Raw genomic sequence first — 18,392 nt, forward strand, 5'->3', positions numbered from 1 at the left:
AATGACTTCTCTCTTCATCACGTCGGGGTCACCAAATTGTTGGATCGCAATACCTCCCGTATTGTAACTGCTAATCCGCGTGTTCTTTGAATGAAGACTTCAAGAAGAAAAGTACCAATTTCAAAATGTATTTAACAATAGAACCAATTCGAGATACAAATATTACAGAGCTCCGGGCCAGTTCATAACCCTAGCAACAACAGAGTTAATTGTCAGGGCACGAAGTCTGACAACCTAACTATCCCTTGGCCCAGTCCTTTATAGTCACACACATGCAAATTCACAATGTCCATGCAATCCAATCCAGTTCCTCTGCTGGGATGACCTCGTCCTCTTCTTCCAGCCTCCTTTGGTGTTGATACAGTCCTTCTTTTCCATTGCTTTCCCAGGTGGCCAGATCCCATTCTTCATGCAAATGTGATCATCATCAACCCCCCTGATATCCTGTTTACAATGAGTGTTTGGCACCCCCTGCCTGACTGGCTCCTGAGATAACAATAGAACAAACAACAATCCTGCAAATGGAATGTCTCTGTTTTTATTACATTTACCAATGAGTCTACCTTGCCTAACTTCTAAGGGAAGACAGGAACATATGGTGAAACACATAACAACAAGATAAAGACAATTCTCAACAGACCCCGTCCCCATTATCTTAAGAGAATATGAAAGAATGAGTGGAGACAGAAGAGAGAATGAGACGTTTTTGGCGCGTGTCGCTCTTGCTTTTGTGGGTTTTTTTTGCAGTAAACTTAAAGGAGGCCTTTTCCCTTTATGTTTGATTCCATTTAAGCTGATATTCCATTCTTGACATCTTTAAATTTACAGTATTCATGGGAGATTTATTTGGTCATTTTGCTTCTTTTTATTTCCTATTTCCCACATTTATTCATAGTTTTTATTAGATTGCAATAAATCCTATAACATTTACCAGACTGACTAAAGTCAAATGACCTGTGGTTCCCACCGATAGCCGTCATTCTGATGGGTTTTTGCTGGCTGCAGCTGAAATATTCCAATGCTCCATGTCACAGAGACAGTAAATACTAAACCCTAAAGATTCTGAAGGCATGATGTAAAATAGTAACGTATAATACAGACATTTGAAGACAATTAAGAGAATGTTTTCATGCTTCTAAGAGTGGCCGAGGAGCCATTTAGAACTTTATAAAGATGCATTGTGTGATACCAGGAACTAATTTAACTTCAAGGGGAAGCTGCTTCTGCTTTGTCGACCATCGACTGATCTCCTGAAAGTCCACCAGCGCTTTTTAAAAACTGAATTTTTCATCTATGGAGGGAGTAGACGGCAGATGTTTCCACAGATGCTCTTCACCAGTGGTCAGTGAGTGATGCAGCAGATGAGCGGGAGTTGACTGGCTTCTACCACAAATGTCTCAATGTCTCCAGCCCATAGTCTGGATTCTCTACGAGAGCAGACAGCAGCTTCACTCCTGAATCCTTCAGCTGGTTCTGATCCAGGTCCAGTTCTCTGAGATGGGAGGGATTGGACCTCAGCGCCGAGGCCAGAGAGCCACAGCTGATCTCTGATAAGCTGCAGAGCTCTAATCTAAATAAAGAAGGGAAACTTTTATAAGGTTATAAGTGAAACCAGTATCAATCTGAAAGGTTAATCAAAGGCATGATCTGTAAATATTTAATTTAGTTCCAGGTTAAAAAATGATAGTAATATGTAATTACCACAATTCCAACCTCTCAGGTTTGCACTGTTCCAAAGGAGAATATATATTGTTCTGGCCCTCACTCTTCCCAGGTTCTCCCACCTCTTTCCCTCCCATCTCATCATGGAGATCCATCTCACCTGTGGCTCATCTTTAAAGGCACAACCTGTCTTAGATGACTTCCTGTCTCCCTCACCATCTCCCTCCTCGTTGGCTGGTGTCTACCAGGCACCCTCACCTAGTTTTGTCTAATTTTGGTTACCATCTGTCGACTTTTTCATTGTCCTTAAATCAATTTATCATGAATAAGTGGTCCCCGTGTGGCCCTCCCTCCTGAAGGAACTGGGCACAACACACACACTCAGAAAGTGTGAGGACCCTCGGATGGAATAATGGACATTTTTGAGAATGGTGTTTACCTCAGAGTTTCCAGTCGGCAGTTTGGAAAGTGGAGAAAACCACAGAGCAGCTTCACTCCTGGATCCTGCAGCTGGTTCTGACCCAGGTCCAGTTCTCTGAGATGGGAGGGATTGGACCTCAGCGCCGAGGCCAGAGAGCCACAGCTGATCTCTGATAAGCTGCAGTGCCTTAATCTAAATAAAGAAGGAAAACATTTATAAGGTTATAAGTGAAACCAGTATTAATCTGAAAGGTTAATCAAAGGCATGATCTGTAAATATTTAATTTAGTTACAGGTTAAAAAAATGATAGTAATATGTAATTACCACAATTCCAACCTCTCAGGTTTGCACTGTTCCAGAGGAGAATATATATTGTTCTGGCCCTCACTCTTCCCAGGTTCTCCCACCTCTTTCCCTCCCATCTCATCATGGAGATCATCTCACCTGTGGCTCATCTTTAAAGGCACAACCTGTCTTAGATGACTTCCTGTCTCCCTCACCATCTCCCTCCTCGTTGGCTGGTGTCTACCAGGCACCCTCACCTAGTTTTGTCTAATTTTGGTTACCATCTGTCAGCTTTTTCATTGTCCTTAAATCAATTTATCATGAATAAGTGGTCCCCGTGTGGCCCTCCCTCCTGAAGGAACTGGGCACAACACACACACTCAGAAAGTGTGAGGACCCTGGGATGGAATAATGGACATTTTTGAGAATGGCGTTTACCCCAGAGTTTCCAGTCGGCAGTTTGGAAAGTGGAGAAAACCACAGAGCAGCTTCACTCCTGAATCCTGCAGCTGGTTCTGACTCAGGTCCAGTTCTCTGAGATGGGAGGGATTGGACCTCAGTGCCGAGGCCAGAGAGCCACAGCTGATCTCTGATAATCTGCAGTAGTCTAATCTGAAAAATGCAGGATGAGGTTATACGGTGCAGGTCTGCATGTTATCTGCGTCAGTACTAAACCTACGTTAGTTCTTAGTTGGGTCAGACCTGAATTCACGATATTCCAAGGAATTTTTTTAATGTGGTGCATCACAGCAGTGTTGAGAACAGCCTCACTTCACCATCTTAGCAGCTGGTGTATAGGTAGAAAAATGAAGACTGACCTGAGCCTCTCCAGTTTACAGTTTGGACTCTCCAGTCCAGAACAGAGCCGCTTCACTCCTGAATCCTGCAACGTGTTGTCACTCAGGTTCAGAACCCTCTGATGGGAGAGGTTGGACTTCAGAGCTGAGGCCACAGAATCACAGCTGGTCTCTGATAAACTGCAGCCACTTAGGCTAAAATAACAATTATTTTGAGAGAAGACAAATAAAAATCAACATGTACCAGAGCAAAACACAGCTTACAAGCAACAAACCTCTGGTCCTGCACCGGCTTATCTGCCGTATGTTCCTATTTTGGGTTCTTTCAGGGCGGTTGGACAAGATCTACACCGTATGTAAAGTGTGTGTGGGTCAAAATACCTTCCAAGTTTGTGAGACCACATTTCTCAATAGCACTCAACTCTTGTCAGGAGTTGGGACAAAGCGACCCACTCCTGACAGCTTGTGGGCGATGCTGCAGCGACCCTGCAATCCCTACACTCTCTGGTGAAACCAAATCAAAGGTTTTAGACACTGCTGGATGCTGGAAGGGTGGCTATAGTCTGGACGCAGAGTTCCCCTGACTGCACATTTCTCCAACAATGATTGGCAGCTGGTGTCACTTGTTCTCCAGATGAGAGAAGGAAAGAGAGCCCCCCCACAGTGTGTTTGATTGCCCCACTGCAAGCTCAATGCTGCCAGAAAACATTGCAGGAGCATCAGTTCCCCTCAGGGCATCAAGAAGGACCTCAGGAAAAGGTGCAGCTGCCACCTACTAGAGACAAGCACACTGAGCTGAGATTCAAAGCCCTCTCCTCCCAAGAGAAGAGCTTGTTTGTTGGAGGCTCTTCTGGGCGATACCTGGTGCCACAGCTCCAGCTCAGCCCGTCTCTGGAGCTGAGGTGGAGCTTAGCAAGTTTCATGGTTTTCCACCACTTCCTCTCGCTGAGGACCTTCTCAGCTGGTGGTTTCTGCTCCACCTTCCAAGTTGAGCAGGTGATACTTCTGCATTCCTGCCACCAGGGTCTCTGCAGAAAGAGTCTTCTCTACTGTTTTATATTAGATTATAGAAAATTAGGATTTTTGGTTGATGTCTTAGATGTTGTTGACTAAGAGCAGGTTTTTCTTTAATAACATAGAAAGATTCGATGAGAAGAGCAAATGTATTATTTTATGAGCTACTTCCACTACTATTATATACACATACTTCCATATTGTCTTAGATTGCAAGCTGCATTTATTGCATCGTTCATAGAAAGTCATATTTGTGAGGAGAAAAACTCAAATAAGGTCATTTTCTTTAATGACCATTACAACAGAAGGAGGCGATGAACAAACAGATTTATCTAAAAATGTGTGAAAACTTATGGATGGAAACCTTTTTAAAATGGTTGCATTGTGTAGAATCGGTGTAGAATCAACTTGTTGACTTCTGATTTGGACTCCAATGGAAGTGAGGTGCAACAATTGTGGATGCTGAAAGCTTCAGATCTTCATGAAGGTTTCTGTGGTTGGACTGACCTGCTGCCCCTTTAAGAGGGAGGCAGGTTTGGGCTTCTGGCTGGAATGAAGCCACCTAAGATGAGAATGACTGCAGGCTTTCGGTACCAAGGTTTAACAGGGTGCTCACTTCACACTTGGGCTTTTCTCTTTTTTGGGATGGCTTTTCTCAGGAGAGAAGGGGCATGGCACACTGCAGCAGCTTTCTTTTTGGGTTTTCTAGTTTTCCTTCTGATCTTTAAAAGACAGGAAGAACCATTTTTGATTGGTCTGAATGTTTGGGCGGTTTTGTGGCCAGCCTAAAATAAAACAAGACAAATCTACAACTGATACTTCCTTTCTAGTCATTGATGACCATCCTCACATGGGACAGATTTCCACAACCAATTTAATACTGCAAATCTGTCCTGTGTGGTCTTTTTTCTGAGAACTGTAACACTACGTTTATAACAAAGATCAAACATGTAAACATTTATTGACTAACTAGTTACACCTGGGAAAGTACTGGATTATCTCTGACTGACCTGAGCGTCTCCAGCTTACAGAGAGGATCCTGGAGAGCACCACAGAGCAGCTTCACTCCTGAATCCTCCAGCTGGTTCCTACTCAGGTCCAGAACCCTCAGATGGGAGGGATTGGACCTCAGCGCCGAGGCCAGAGAGTCACAGCTGATCTCTGATAAACTGCAGTACCTCAGCCTGGAAAAGGAATAAATGGGGCAAATAAAAACACATTTCTAAATATGAAATTGAAGAGAAAAGCAGAAAATGTAAAGAAATTTAGAAAAGACCAACAGAGGCCTCCTGACCTGAGCGTCTCCAGTCTGCAGTTTGGATGCATCATTGCAGAAGACAGGAACTTTACTCCGGCATCTGTCAGGCTTGGGTTCCAGCTTAAGCTCAGCTCCCGTAGATGAGAAGGGTTTGACGTCATTGCTGAGGCCACAACTTCCCAATGACTCGTTGAAAGAACATTACCAGACAGTCTGTTGTGTATGAAACAAAAATAGTGAGTCAAACTTTGGGATTTCTCATCAACTCATCTGAGAATCTACCTCAACACAAATGTAGCTCATTTCCTGGAAAAGCTAAATTCAACACCGTAGAGCAACAGTTTGAACGACCATCAGATCTGAAATGCAACTGAATTATTCTCAACATTTGTCTTATTTTAGAACAGCTCATAATTACTCAATATTTAAAATGATTATAGCAAATGGTTTAAAGAAACGTGCATCTTTTTATCTGTCTATCGGCTCTTTGGATATTTTGCATTTCATCCAATTTGTACGATGGTGCGTCAAGTCTTAATTCAGCGATCCGATCGATGACATCAGAGTCTCTGGTTGCATCGATTGCCCTCAGCTTTTGTTATATCTGCCTGTTTCCCTTCAAATCATTTTAACTGCACCTTTTGTTGCTAGTGATGAAGTTGCCACCTAACGGGTGTGGAAAGGGTCAAACAACTTTGTGGGTCACATAAAGGCTCCAAACGGAACCGCCACAAAGACCTAAAACACCCATTTAAACCAACGAGGCCGGCTGTTTTTACGTTGAACAAATGAAGCAAAATAGTCACGTGTCATTAGTTAAAATGTGTTTTTCTGTCGTTAGAATACGATGTATACAAACAAACAAAAGTGATTTAATGACATGACAGTAATGTCATGATAGTCAGTTAACTTGTGGCTCCTATTATTCCTGCCTTATGTTGGTTTGTCTGGATTGACCTTTGAACTTATATCCAGCCAGTGTTGAACATTTCTGGATGAATTGTTGTTTTTAATTTATGGACGCTGCAATGGAAATAAAGAATTGAAGGAATGACCACTGGAGGGGGTATTGCTACCTGACATGATCCACTCGCTTGATTTAAACGCCGATGTCCGGCCCCAGAAATCTTTACTTACACGAACTTCCTGCAGTTCCTCACAGCTGGAATCAGGCGACGTCGTCCCTCCTTTGAGGTGTTGTACAGCTGCAGGTTCAGCTCATCCAGAACCTCCTCTGACATCTGCAGCAGGTAGGCCAGAGCTGAACAGTGGATCTCTGACAGTCTCCTCTTTGATATCTCCCCTGACTTCAGGAACTCTTGGATCTCCTGATGGACTGACTGATCCTTCATCTCCATCAGACAGTGGAAGATGTTGATGCTTCTGTCTGGGGAGATTTCATCACTGTTCACCTCCTTCAGGTTGTTGAGGACCTTCTGGATGGTTTCTGGATGGCTTTTCCTCTGATCCAACAGTCCACCCAAGATCCTCTGATTGGACTTCAGAGAGAGACCATGAAGGAAGCGAACAAACAAGTCCAGGTGGCCATTTTCACTTTCAAGAGATTTCATTAGTTCTCTCATGAGGAAGTCATCAAAAGATGTGGCTGGATCGTTATTTGTGAACAACCCAGCAAACCAGGAAAAAGGGTTTGGTTTCAAATATTTTAGGAACTGATTTATAACCACTGTGTCTTTCCTGGTGTAACGGTGGAACATGTAGACGGCAGCCAGAAACTCCTGAATGCTCAGATGAACAAAGCAGTAGACTGATTTCTGGAAGATCACACTCTCTCTCTTGAAGATCTCTGTACAAACTCCTGAGTACACCGACACCTCGGAGACGTCCAGTCCACATCGCTCCAGGTCTTCAGAGTAGAACATGATGTTTCCTTTCTCCAGATGTTCAAACGCCAGCTGACCCAACTTCAGAAGGAGTTCTTTATCAGCCTTAGTCAGTTTCCCTGGTCTCTGCTTTCCTCCATACTTCTGCTTCTTCCTCTTCATCTGAACCCTCAGGAAGTGTGAGTAGAGGTCAGTCAGGGTTTTGGGCAGCTCTCCTCTCTGGTCTCTGGTCATCATGTCCTCCAGAACTATAGCAGTGATCCAGCAGAAAACTGGGATCAGACACATGATGTGGAGGCTCCTGGAGGCCTTGATGTGTGAGATGATTCTCTTGGACAGATCTTCATCACTGAACCTCCTCCTGAAGTACTCCTCCTTCTGGGAGTCAGTGAAGCCTCGTACTTCTGTGATCCTGTCAACACATGAGGGAGGAATCTGATAGGCTGCTGCAGGTCTGGAGGTGATCCAGATGAGAGCTGAGGGAAGCAGGTTCCCCTGGATGAGGTTCACCAGGAGCACGCCAACTGATGATACTTGTGTGACATCAGAGATGACCTGATGCTTGTTGAAACCCAGTGAAAATCTGCTTTCATCCAGGCCATCAAAGATGAACAGAAGTTTCCAGACAGTCAGATCTTCTGCTCTGATCTTCTGTAATGTTGGATGGAAAACATGAAGCAGTGAGAGAAGACTGTGCTGCTCATCTCTGATCAAGTTCAGCTCCCTCCATGAGAGTGGAAGCACCAGACTGATGTCTTGGTTCTCCAAACCTTCTGCCCAGTCCAGACTGAACTTCTGCACTGAGAAGGTTTTTCCAATGCCGGCGACACCGTTGGTCAGAACCACTCTGATGTGTCTCTGTTGCTCAGATAAGACTTTGAAGATGTCCTGGCACTTGATTGGAGTGTCCTGGATGTTCTTCTTGGAGGTTCTCTCAAGCTGTCTCACCTCATGTTGTGTGTCCACCTCCTCACTTTGTCCCTCAGTGATGTAGAGCTCAGTGTAGATCTTGTTCAGCAGGGTTCCACTTCCTGCTTCATGAGTTCCTTCAGTCACATGTTCACATCTTCTCTTCAGACTCATCTTATGACCTTCTATCACCTCCTGCAGTTCACCACCCTCTAAAACAAACAATCTTTTAAATCCTTTTACAATTGTCATCTACAGCAGTAACACAGATGTCCTCAACTGGAAAATATTCTGTCATGTTTGAATGATAGAAGCAACAGTCGGGTCATGACCCATTTTATTGTCCGTTTGAAAAGTTATGTCTTCTTATGTACACCTATTCTTTTATTTCATTGGGTTTCAATGTAATTTAGTCTATAACAACCATTTCCATGTCTTCCAAGAGTTTGCTTGGACTAAACAGCTGGTAAAAGCTGGATGATATTTAGAAAAACACATCAAACCTTCTCCAAACACATCATACTCAGCAGACCCATTGTCCTGTAAAGGTCACCTGCCTTCAACTCTTTAACACTTTCCAGAACTAAATGACTAAATGTTGCTAAATACTGTCTAAGCATTTAGGAAGGTCTGAAGAGGGTCCAGGGGTTCCAGTGGAACCAAACAAGAGCTCTCTGCATCTTCTCTTGCACATTGTAAATACACAAGTTGTTCCTTTATTCCGACCCAAAAGTATCTTATAAATACAAATGTACGAGCTTACGTGAGACGCTGTTGTTCAGGTCGGCGGTCTGCAGTTCAGTTCTCCGTTTGTTTTCACCCTCGGGACAGGAGGAATCTCCAATGGAAGCAGACCGTTTCTGATAGCTGTCAAAAATGGGAATAGTGGTTATACATGTCTACTGGGCGTTAGCAACGCCTCAGAAAGGCTGCGTTCACTTCTACTTTCAGTTTGCTCTGACAGTTGAAGATTGAATGAACACTGAGCAAAAAATATAAAGTTATTTACGTTCTAACAAGCTCGTTTAGTTGGAGAAAAGTGTATTTGATCTAAGTGTTTAGTGGCTTTTCTTCATTGTGAATTTATGTTAAAAATAAAAGTGCCAAATCAGGAATATAAACTCATAGAATAGAACAAAAGTTCTACATTTATGCTCAAAATACAGTCGTCTGGTCTCTGAAACTGATCATTAAATAGCACAGAGGTCACGCGTATTCAAAAGCTTATTTCAACCATTTAGAAATGACTGATATTGTTGTCTATGGGTTTATTAGAACCAGGAGCCTTATAAATAGACTTTTTAATGAATTTTCATGACATGTGGTGGAACAGTGTGGCAGAACAAGCTGCACAGACCTGCCATGTCTTACCCATCCGTATCTAAATGGAGAGCTGTAGCACTCTGCAATGAGGGATATTGTTGGGAAACTTTAAAATATATGCCTAGGAATTTTTGTGAGATGATGTTAACCCATGTAGGAGAAATGACCAGTTAAAAACAGAAGCAATTTTCAGTTTTAAAAGATTTACCACACTAAAATTAACATGGGAGTTAATGGGAGCGAACGCCTGACATGTTGGTGCACCGTTTCATTAATTTCATTTTTCACGATAGTGGAGGCTAATACCTACAAAATGATGTTTTGTATGGTTGTGAAATGTTCTAAGGCAGAGTTATGTGGTTCAGAAAACCTTACTTTAAAGGTGAGCCTTGAGGTCCGATACCGAAGTTGTAAGGGAGGTCTTTGGACCAGTCGCTCTTCATGGACACACAGCTGGACACTGTGGACTCTGCTCTCTCTTCCTCTTCCATCACACATTCGCTCATTTTTAAATGTGAGTCTAAACGGTTAAGCAGGAACAGTCTGCTGACACAGAAAAGAAGATTAAAGAACATGATTCTCAGTATGAAGACAAGCAGAGGTCTGTCCAATGACGTATTGTCGGCTCATTCACATCCAAATCTATTATATGATGTCACCCTGTACATCATACAGGCCACATATATATTGGAAAAAAGTTTTGGGACATCTTAAAAGTTTACACCATGTTAAACATAAAATAGTTGTGGAAAAAATGTTTCTCCTGGGTGTTTCAAAAGGTGCGGTGGCATTAGACGGACGCACACAAATACAAATGAAATCATTTTTTATCTGGTTATGGTTTACAAGAAAACCTAAATTCTTTCAAGATGTCAGTTCTCAACATTAAATTCAACAAATAAGATGAGAATGCATTCAAAACTAAACAGAAATAAGTCATCACATCATCAAAGTGGGTCAAATGCAGCATCATCTTCTGTCATCTCAGACAGGATTCCAAGAAGAGGATCTTCATTTTCAACAACGCACCTTGACATCTCATCATGGCTCGTCTGTCAGATTACAAGCAGCTTTTTTGATCAGGCGCATCATATTTCTCACCAACACATGATGGTGCTGGAAAAAACATCTGTAGCCTGACCTAGAGGTCAAAACTCTGCATGGCGTGCACAGCTACTAGTTGCAGCTGGTGGTTGTGGCGGAGGAGATCCCAAACATATCTAGCAAGCTTGTTTTGGAGCAGAGCTTGTCCACCACCTCTGACCCCACTCATCACAGAAGTCCCACCATATCCATGGCCAGGTGTGTTGGCAGCATTGGAGCCAGCCTCAGGAAAAAGGTGTGTCAATATCTCAGAAGTGATGATCAAGTTGCCACAACCCAACAGAAGTCAAGCAACGCAACATGCTGAATAGAATAGATGACACACAGCAAAGGGCAAAAAACACCCAATTCTGCTCAGACTAATCTTATCTGACCACATGTACAGGACCAAAAATATGAAAACACTATGGGTTTAGGTTTCCTTTCGTTTTCTTGACTGCTTCATTCAAAACAGAACACATTTCATAAATCCATAATAACAAATTCCTATTCCACAAGGAACCAGTTGTTAAAACAATAAAATGGAATGCCTTGATCTCTCCCTCTTTACATACTCTCCTTTTTTAATAAAGGATTGATTGTCCCCTGGTGGAGGGACAAAGAGAGGAGGCTAAAACTGTCGCGTTTGTGTCCCTCTTTCCGTGGATTTTTCCACTAACTGCAAATAATATTGTCGACTTATTGTGAGTATTAAAATGTGCTTCCTCAGCCTCTAAAATGTTGGCTCAGGGTTAGCGGAAAACGCAGTTAGAGGAAACACGCTACAAAGTTTGATCATCCGTCACAACATTCCCGTCGACCAGCCGCAATGTGCGTCCGAAACACGCGCACGCTCATTGCGCACACGCAGCTTATTAAGCCGCATCTCGCAGCGGAACATTGATTCGAGACGACAGCAGTGAAAGAACCAAATGCTACCTGAATATTAGAGGTTTTCCATCAGGGCTCGGTCACTCAGGATGGAGCCCGAAGTTGAGAACTTTCACTTCCGCTTCTTCTTCCTCTGCACGTCCCGTGTTTGTGGTTTGATCGCGTCATATCCAGCACAAGCGCCTCTCTTCAGAACAATTTGGTCCACGTTTTAACTGAAATACTGGGAAACAACTGGAGTTCGTCTGACAGATGTTCGTTTTTGGGTGCGGAATCAAACTGGGTCAACTTTTTGATCTATAGGATCCCCTCTGGTTCAAAGTGTCCCTATAGGATATTGACAGTTCTGACCTTTTGGGGGCTGCACACACCTCTTAATGGTGACGGCACCAACGGAGCTGATCCAGTTGTCATCAGCTGGCCAGTCTGACTCCAGCTCATTAGGGGAAATTTGCTGATCTGGAGGAGAAGCTTTCAAAACTTGACGGGCTGGGGGGGGGGGGGGAATGACTGTAATTTTGGAATCAGCGTGCCAATTTTATTTTTCATCAGAATAATTTAGAACAATTTCAACAGGATATTTTCAAATTGTTCCCCAGTGTCCCCAGTGGAGCTGCCAACTGAATATGGTGACCTGCTCCTACACACAGAAATCCGATGGCTCAGCAGGGGACGGATTTTGCTTCCTTTTTTGTCCCTTTTGAGTGAAATAAAAGAGTTCATGCAGTCCAGAGGGGACTGCTGGAGGACACTGGCTGGACACTGGACCTTGCATTTTTAACGGACATTACTGGGAAACGGAACAGTTTGAACTGGGAGCTGCAAGGCAAAGGTGAGACTGTTGCTGAGAGGATCAGTGCTGTAAATGCATCTAAAGCCAAGATGAACATTTTCTCTGTGCATTTCCAGACAAAAGGTGCTGCACTTCCCCTCTGTGCAGATGGTGCTGAGAGACAACGCTTCTGCATGTGAGGCTTTGGACTAAAGCGCAGAAAAGGGCTCTCGGCTCATAAAAAGACTTGGGCAAGAGTTTGAGAACAGGTTTTGGGACCTGGATCAGCTTGAGCCATGTGTGTCCTTCATTTCTAACCCTTTCATGAACGTGGACATATCATGCATTGCTCAGCAGTTCAGTGCAACCTTCAGCCTGGATGCTGCACAGATGCTAATTGAAATTGGAACATTGTGAAATGAGCTGCAGCTCAAAGCCTCTCAGACTGCACCAAACTTTTGGTGCCTTGTTGACACAGAAAAGTACAGTGGTGAATGTACAGCAGCTATGGAGGTTGCAAGCCTTTTTGGTTCGACCTCTCTTTGTGAATCAGCCTTTTCTGACATGAACTTCATCAAGAACCAACACAGAAGACGCCTCCCTGATGCACATCTGCCAGACTCACTCATAGCTGCACTGTCAAGTTCCCCACCAGAGGACAACACACTGGTAACCGCAGCAACGCCAGGCTCCCCCCAACGGACAAAGAAACGGACACCAGATTTGGTGTCTCCTTCAGAATTTGTTACATGTGTTTGTAAAATGTGACAATTGTTTAGGTTAAAATGTTCATGTGAAAAAATCTGCAGACCAACTGGGTTACTCTGTGTGAAGTTCAAAACGTAATCAGATTTATTTTAAAATCTGAAAGTTTATTTTTGTATTTTACGTGATTTATTATTTGTACAAACGTGGTGCAAAGTAATTCATGATTTGTTAAAAAATGTCAGTGGCTGGTAAAAATGGGACATTGTGATTTCCTAGGACTGTTGGAGAAGTGATCATTTTAAAATGGTTTTCAACATTTATTTCAATTTGAAAAACACTTGCACTAAGACAAAATCTAGAAATAAAGTGTTGCATATTGATATTCATCTGTTCCCGATCTTGTTAAATCATTGTTGATATTGTCACGAATACTTGGCTCACAGTAGCCATGACATACAAATGGGGAGACCAACGATGAGGATTTTCAACCCAACATAACATTTATTAAAGAACCCAGTGGAATATAAAACAGAAAAGTCCAAATAGTCACAAAGACGGAAACTCCAAACTCCTGCGGCCGTGACAAGCTCCGGGCTCATCTGACGAACTCCACTGCAGCACACCAGAGAGGACGAGAGGGGGCCTCCTCGACGCTCTCCAGACAGGTTTTATACCTGGACCCCGTCAGGCAGCCAATCCCAGCAGATGGGCCACAGGTGAGCAGGTGAACATGCTGGGTCGACTGGAAACGCTTGGCACTCCCCCTGCAGGTCAGCCAGGGAATTGCTCTTCCAGCCAGCCCCGACAACAGTGAGGCACGACAGAGCCGTCACAATATTGATTGTGAGAAATCATTAACATGATCAGTGTCTTTGCAGAGATGAATATCATTAACTATTAATAATGACATTGAGTTGAAGGTAAATTGAGCAAATTGGCTATTTCAGAAGTGTGTAACAGACTGGTGGCCCTTCACATGATTCAGGACCCAGGAAGTAGCTCTCCGTCTCAGAAAGGTTGGTGACCCCTGTGCTACAGAGTCAAGTTTGGAGGAGAAATATGCTATTGGCTTCATTTTAGCTCCACTGTTGAGCTCAGACTGAGGTCATCAAATGTTCCAGGTTTTTCACTGAGGAATTTATAATTGCACAAATGAATAATGGGAGAAGATGTAAAAAATGGTTATAGACACAGTTCTGAAATAAATGTTTACCTGCTGTTCTTTTCTGCTTGGTGATCTGTTAACCAACTGGGTTACTCTGTAGTAGCAAGACTGCACGATACTGAGTGGATAATACGTAAAGAAAATATGGCAACAAAGTGACATTCAGTATTATTGAATGGATTTGAAGTCCTGTGATTGCAACTCTAAGTTGAATTTAAACAATTTATTTAGTTATAGATGTATAACAATAACGGTGCAAATGTGTTGAGTTTAGGAACAATTTGCTGAAATATAAGTAGATATCATTTATTTTATTGAGTGGATCTCAATTATTTCTGTCCAGATATTTAATACTTTTCTTTCAATTTTGCTGAGATAACTGATGAATATAAATCAGTTTCAGCTAAATAATCACTTAATCATCTTTTCCCAAATATTTAGTAAATCTTAATTACTTTTATTCAGATAATTAGTAAACATAAATCAATTTTTCTTGTGAAAGTGATTTGTATTTGCTTAATATTTCCTGGGTATATAACTCATCTTTTTGGCTACTATTAATAAATCCAACACATTTTAACTATTGCATTCATTAACCTGCACTTGTTTTTTTTAGCTTAAATGTAGATAATTTATTCAATACTTTTTACTAAAAGTTGCAGTTATTAAAATCTACTCAATTATATTACGTGTCACTTTTTTGCCATTATTTTTTTGTGAAAAAGTGTGAAAAAGAAAATAATAAATCAGAGGAGGTGTGGCCCCTGGTATAATTCACACATCAGGACCCTCAAGCAGAAAGTGCCAAGACTAGAAAGGAAGTGGCATTCTTGTAAAATAGACAGCTGTCATGTAGCCTGGAAAGACTGTCTGGTAGTTCACAAGAAGGCCCTCGGTAAGGCTAGAGGGAACAGAACCCTCAGCTGAGGGAACGGAACCCTCAGCTGAGGGAACGGAATCCTCCAACTTTATCTTAAGTTGGCATTTTTGTCTTTGATCTCCTTTATGTCATTGATGTCTCCATTATGTCAGTGATGTCTCCTTTATGTCATTGATGTCTCCTTTATGTCATTGATGTCAAAATTGCTCTTTCATGTCAGATCAATGAAATCAAAGGATCAAACCGAAACACATCAGCTCCACCTCATCAGCACACGCCTGAGGAGCTCAACACTCTTGTACCACACTGGTGACCAGCAGACGCATCAATGACTCAGAGAGGAACCCAGCAGCTGAGGCAAGAATCATCCATGGAGACTTGGAGGGAAGAGGTCCAGCAGCTCAGAGAAGCCCTGGCTGAGAAGGAGGAGCAGCTCAGCAGGGCAGTGAAGAGGCGACAAATGAGAACTGTGGCCCATGTGGAGGCCCTGACCCTGCTGAACAGCACACAAGCTGCTCTGAAGGAGGGCGAGCTGAAATGTGCTTCTCTGGAGGAAACCCTCCACAGCCAGCAGCAGGAGAACGAGGAGACACACAGGAGAGAGCTGATGGAGCAGGAGGAAGGCCTGAATCAGAAGCTCCTTGTGATCCAGGAGGAATTTGAAAGGAAGCTGCAGGAAGAAAGGCAAAGATCTCATGAAGAGAAAGAGGCCTTGAGGCAGCAGCTCTTTCTGGAAGAAAAAAAGTTCCAGAAACTTCTTGATGAAGAGAAACAAAAATATAATGAGATCCTGCAAAAGGAAGAGTTGATGAAGCAGCAGCTGGTGGTTAAAGAAGAGAACTTTAACAGGATGCTGGCTGATGTTCATCAGCGGTGGGAGAGGACCGCTCAGACATGGGTCCAGATGAACGAAGAGCTGGAGCACAAGTTCCAGGAAAGCCAACGTTTCAGGCAACATGAGGAGGCAAAGACCAAAGAGGAGCTCCAGAGGCTCTCTGAAGCGGTCCTCCAACTTGAGGTGAGATGCTTTCGCCTTTGTTCCTCTTCCAGAAGATTTCAGATGATGTTCAGTGAAATCTAAAACACACTCTCTCTTTTCTGCAGCTTCAAGTATCAAAGAAGCAAAAGAAAAAAAGCTTCTGTGGATGGATCTGGAAAAAGATGAAGTTCTGGAAAAAGAAGTAAACAACAATTCCAGAGCTCCTCCTCTTCCTCCTCCTCCTCCTCTACATCCTGACCTCCAGCGTCACATCCTGTCTTCAACAGTTTTATTTTACAGTATAATCATTGTTTATGTTCTGTGTTTGGATTTTTGATGTAGAAACAATAAAACTCAAAGTAAACCACCAGATTGTAGATGTTGTAAATGACAAATTTAGAAATGGCTTCATCTCATTCTTTGAGTCAGTTGGTTTCCTCCAGCAGATAAACCAACCAACTCATAGCTTCAACCACACCCTAGATCTAGTCCTGACTTATGGTGTTGAGGTAGAACATGTGTCAGTGTTCCCTCAGAACCCCCTCCTGTCAGACCATTCCTTGATCACTTTTACATTTATGATTAAGGATTCTTCTATGCTCAGAGCTCAGTCTGACTATAGCAGATGTCTCTCAGATAATGCTGTAGCTAAGTTTAAGGAAGTGATCCCTGTGCTGATCCCAGGACCACTGTGTGTTTCCCCAGGGATCAGTCATTATAATCTTAGCCCTGCTGAGGTCGACTATTGCTGAAGGTGCAGCAACCTCACTGAGAATCACGCTTGATTCCGTTGCCCCCCTGAAAAAGAAAATAGTAAATCAGAGGAGGTGTGGCCCCTGGTATAATTCACACATCAGGACCCTCAAGCAGAAAGTGCGAAGACTGGAAAGGAAGTGGCATTCTTGTAAAATAGACAGCTACCATGTAGCCTGGAAAGACTGTCTGGTAGTTCACAAAAAGGCCCTCGGTAAGGCTAGAACAGCTTATTTTTCTTCTTTAATTGAGGAAAATAAGAGCAACCCCAGATTTCTTTTCAGCACTGTGGCCAAATTAACCAGGAGTCACAGTGTTTTAGATCCACGTATCCCTTCTTCCCTTAGTGGTGAAGACTTCATGAGCTTCTTCACTGATAAAGTTCTAGCTATCAGAGAGAAAGCTAACCAGGCCATCCCAACAACTGGACCATCACCAGATGTGCCGAATGTGGGAACATACAGGTTCTCCAACGAGCCCTTAAACTCCTTCAGCCCTATATATTTTTCTGAGGCGTCATCGCTAATTCAGAAATCCCAGTCCACCACGTGTCCTTTAGATCCCATCCCAACACACCTGTTGAAGGATGTTTTACCATTGATAGGCAGTTCTATCCTGGACCAGATCAATGGTTCTTTAGTGTCAGGTTATGGACCCCGGTCCTACAAGGTGGCAGTGATTAAGCCGTTGCTTAAAAAACCATCACTGGATCCTGATGTGTTAGTACATTATAGGCCGATATCCAACCTTCCTTTGATCTGTAAAGTTCTTGAGAACTCATTTTTAAACTCCTTCTTCTGACCTACCAGGTCCTCAGAGGCCTAGCTCCATCCTACCTGGAGGAGCTAGTGACACCTTACCAGCCCAACAGACCGCTCCGCTCTCAGAATGCTGGTCTACTTGTGGTTCCCAGAGTCTCTAGGAGTAGAATGGGGGGCCGAGCATTTAGCTACCAGGCCCCCCTGCTATGGAACCAGCTCCCTGTCCAGGTACGGGAGGCTGACTCCATCGCTACTTTAAGATCAGACTTAAAAGTTTCCTCTTTGAAAAAGCTTATTGTTACTAATTCTGTAGTTCCAGTTACTATCACAGACAGACAAATTATCATACTTAGGGGGTCGTCTAATCATTAGGTCACATCTTAGTTATGCTCTTCTCCTCTCCTCCCCTCCCCTCCCCTCCCCTCCCCTCCTCTCCTCTCCTCTCCTCTCCTCTCCTCTCCTCTCCTCTCCTCTCCTCTCCTCTCCTCTCTCTCTACCCCCCCCCCCATCAGCAGGAGGGTCCCCCTACATGAGCCTGGTCCTGCTCCAGGTTTCCTCCTGTTAAAGGGGAGTTTTTCCTGCCACTGTTGCTTGTCTGGGGTCAGGCCCTGGGATTCTGGGAAGCGCCTTGAAACAATCTTGATTGTAACAGACGCTGTATAAATAAAGATTGATTGAATGTTGGTTTGTATTTTAGTGTTGCTTTATATTCTAATAGCCGGTTTAATTTGCACTTCTGTATCGTAGAGTAAATTAGCACTAAATTTAACATCTGCTTGAGAGCAAAAACCAATAAATTCTCTCGCAGCCCGTCGATGATTCCAGCGCGATTGACCACGAGTTGAAAACAAGACCTGAGGAACTGCCTTTAATGGAAAAAAAAAAAT

At 43.2% G+C, this 18,392-nt stretch overlaps 1 long non-coding RNA gene across 1 annotated transcript; it reads right to left on the reverse strand.

Annotated features, from left to right (window-relative positions):
• Positions 1-9,001: 9,001 nt before the first annotated feature.
• LOC115252208 (uncharacterized) lies at positions 9,002-11,557 on the reverse strand. The gene is made up of 3 exons (XR_003890621.1): positions 11,536-11,557; positions 9,889-10,056; positions 9,002-9,057 (listed from the first exon to the last, which is right to left on the reverse strand). It is a non-coding gene; the product is annotated as an uncharacterized lncRNA (long non-coding RNA).
• Positions 11,558-18,392: the final 6,835 nt, after the last annotated feature.

Source organism: Takifugu rubripes, chromosome 13 (genome assembly GCF_901000725.2).
Source record: "Takifugu rubripes chromosome 13, fTakRub1.2, whole genome shotgun sequence".
Lineage (NCBI taxonomy): Eukaryota > Metazoa > Chordata > Actinopteri > Tetraodontiformes > Tetraodontidae > Takifugu > Takifugu rubripes.